This window comes from Pristiophorus japonicus, chromosome 14 (genome assembly GCF_044704955.1).
Source record: "Pristiophorus japonicus isolate sPriJap1 chromosome 14, sPriJap1.hap1, whole genome shotgun sequence".
Classification (NCBI taxonomy): domain Eukaryota; kingdom Metazoa; phylum Chordata; class Chondrichthyes; family Pristiophoridae; genus Pristiophorus; species Pristiophorus japonicus.
This window is the reverse complement of record NC_091990.1, coordinates 90,248,312-90,251,496: the sequence shown is the minus strand read 5'-3', so window position 1 is coordinate 90,251,496 and position 3,185 is coordinate 90,248,312. Positions and strand designations below refer to the sequence as shown.

General features: G+C 52.9%; 1 protein-coding gene across 2 annotated transcripts in view; it reads right to left on the bottom strand.

The window, feature by feature from the left end:
- The window catches only part of traf6 (TNF receptor-associated factor 6), a 52,636-nt gene extending 52,537 nt beyond the window's left edge, over positions 1 to 99 (bottom strand). The window contains exon 1 of one of the 2 annotated variants that reach the window (XM_070899367.1): positions 18 to 99. The gene's annotated coding sequence lies outside the window, so the exon portion shown is untranslated. The remainder of the gene's footprint in view (positions 1 to 17) is intronic. The other variant, XM_070899366.1, reaches the window with a different exon arrangement.
- Positions 100 to 3,185: the final 3,086 nt, after the last annotated feature.

Genomic DNA, 3,185 nt, shown 5'->3' with positions numbered 1-3,185 from the left:
ACGCCTTGTTTACACACCTGATCCCGCTCCGTTCCCCGAGTTGCAAATGCTAATTTTCACACCGGGACTTCCGGGATCCGAGCTCCACAAAGGCGGCCCCGAGTGTGAGTCTGAGTCAGAGCGGGCCCGGCCTCCCGCCGCAGCGCCGCCCGCCGGTGCCCCAGGACTCTGCACCTGTTGCTCAGCCCCCTGGGAACCTTCCTCCACTCACCTTCCTTCTCCCCTTCCCCCCCTCCTTTCCCCCTCCCTGTCCCCTCTCCCTTCCTTCCCCCCTCCCCCTTCACCCCCTTTCCCCCTCCTCCTCCTTTTCCCCTTCCTACCCCCCTTCCTTCTCCTCCCCCTTCCTTCCACCTTCTCCCCCTTCCTTCCCCCTCCCCCTCTTCCAGATTCTTCGTGCTCAATGGTGTCCCAACCTGTAACCAGTCTGTCGTCCTGGAAAACCATGGTGCGAGGGACCGACTTTAGCAGGCTCTCCATGTTCCGTTGGAAGATTGCCGCGGCCGATCGAATCCCGAACGGGCATCTGTTATAGATGAACAGACCTTTGTGCATGTTGATGCAGTTGAGGCCTTTCGAATATTTCTCCAGCTCCTGCGTCATGTAGGCCAAGGTCAGGTCCAACTTGGTGAACGTCTTTCCTCCAGCCAGGTTGGCTAATAGGTTATCTGCCTTGGGTAGCGGGTACTGGTCCTGCAGCGATAAACCATTAATCATTACTTTATAGTCCCCACAAATTCTGACCGTGCCGTATCCTTTACGTACTGGAACAATCGGACTGGCCCACACGTTGAATTCCACCGGCGCGAAGATGCCTTCTCGCTGCAGCATGTCCAGCTCAATTTCCACTTTCTCACGCATCATTACCGCCCGTGCCTTGTGGTGGATGGGTCGCGTGCTGGGAACCAAATGGATCTGCACTTTCGCCCCCCAGTAGCTTCCAATGCCTGGCTCGAACAACGATGGAAATCTGCTTAGAACCTGGGCACATGAGGCGTCGTCGATGGATGAAAGCGCTCGGATGTCATCCCAGTTCCAGCGGATTTTTCCCAGCCAGCTTCTGCCAAACAGTGTGGGGCCATCCCCAGCACAATCCACAGCAGGAGTTCGTGCACTGCTCCATCATAGGAGACTTTGACTTCTGCACTGCCAATTACAGGGATCAGTTCCTTGGTGTAAGTCCTTAGCTTAGCATGAATGGGGCTGAGCTTGGGCCTGTGTGCTTTGTTGCATCACAGCCTGTCGAAGGCCTTTTTGCTCGCACCCGTGTCCAGTTCCATGGATACTGGAATTCCGTTCAGTTCAACTTTCAACATTATTGGTGGACATTTCGTGGTGAAGGTGTGTACCCCGTACACTTCTGCCTCCTCGGTTCGAGTCTCCAATTCAGCCTGATCCACAGTGGATTGATCTTCCTCTGCAACGTGGTGGTTTGCAGGGTTTGCAGCTCGCTTGCACACTTGCTGGAGGTGTCCCATTGTTCTGCAGCCATTGCACACATAGTGCTTGAAGCAGCATTGATGGGCCCGATGATCACCTCCACAACGCCAGCAGGGTGTTAACTGCCTCACATTAACGATTGATGGCGGACTCTGGATCATCTGAGGTCGGGCAGCAGCAGTCGGCGTGTACGTTCTGCCATGTATATTCCTGCTCAAAAACGATGTTACTTTATGCACAGTACTGGTCGAAACCTCTTTATGCTTCGAAATTTGTTTGGTGTTGTCACTGGTGGACATAAATGCCTGGGCTATCGTTATGGCTTTGCTCAGGTTCGGAGTTTCAACAGTCAATAGTTTGCGAAGGATTATCTCATGGCTAATGCCAAGCACAAAAAAGTCTCTCAGCATTTGTTCTAGGAATCCCTCAAATTCGCAATGTCCTGCGAGACACCTTAGTTCGGCGACATAGCTCGCCACTTCCTGGCCCTTCAACCGCTGACACGTGTAGAATCGATACCTCGCCATCAAAACGCTTTCTTTAGGATTTAGGTACTCCCGAACCAGTGTACACAATTCTTCATAGGGTTTAGTTGTTGGTTTTACCGGAGCTAGAAGATTCTTCATGAGGCCATAGGTTGTTGCCCCACAGACGGTAAAGAGGATCGCCCTTCGTTTGACAGCGTTCTCGTCCCCTTCCAGCTCGTTGGCCATGAAGTATTGGTCGAGTCTCTCCATGAAGGCCTCCCAATCATCCCCTTCTGAGAACTTCTCCAGGATACCAATATTCTTTGTATTTTCACGCAGTTGTTCATTATCTCGTCGCCAATTGATACACTCATAATAAAGGATGAAACTGAGTACTGTGAACAGTGAGTAATTGTAACCTCAGCTCCTTGAATAAGACTCCAGAGAGCAGGTAACTCATGGGTGGTCTGCTTATATACAGTGCTCTCAAGGGATGCTAGGATCCCTTGGGACTCCAGCAGGTAGGCCCTCTGGTGGTGTTGTGATACAGGTTACCAAGGGTTAAATACATAGCACCTTAATTTCCCCCCTCCCCTTCCTTCCTGCCCTCCCCCTTCCTTCCTGCCCTCCCCCTTCCTTCCTGCCCTCCCCTTCCTTCCTGCCCTCCCCCTTCCTTCCTGCCCTCCTCTTCCTTCCCCCCTCCCATCCATTTCCCCCCTCCCCTCCCCCTTCCTTCCCCCCTCCTCTCCCCCTTCCTTCCCCCCTCCCTTTCGTTCCCCCCTCCCCTTCGTTTCCTCCCTCCCCTTCATTTTCCCCTCCCCTTTGTTTCCCCCCACCCCTTCGTTTCCCCCTCCCCTTCCTTCTCTCCTCCCCCTTCCTTTCCCACTCCCCCTTCTCTCCTCCCCTTCCTTTCCCCCTCCCCTTTCTTTCTGTTATATATGTAAACATGTAAATACCTTGTTTAACCACCAGAAGGCTCATCCCCTGGAGTCCGAAGGGATCCCTCAATCCCTTGGCAGCACCTGTACATCAGGAGGCTTCACAGACTGGAGAGGCACTGTGGAGACCTGTAATAAAGGACTACGGTCACACATTACTTTGAGCTTACAGTATAACAACTGGCGACGAAATACAGATAACAAACCCCGTGGACATCCTGGAGAAATTTTCGGAGGCAGATGATTGGGAAATCTTCGTGGAGTGACTCAACCAATACTTCGTGGCCAACGAGCTGAAAGTAGAAGCGAACGCTGCCAAACGAAGAGCGATCCTCCTCACCAT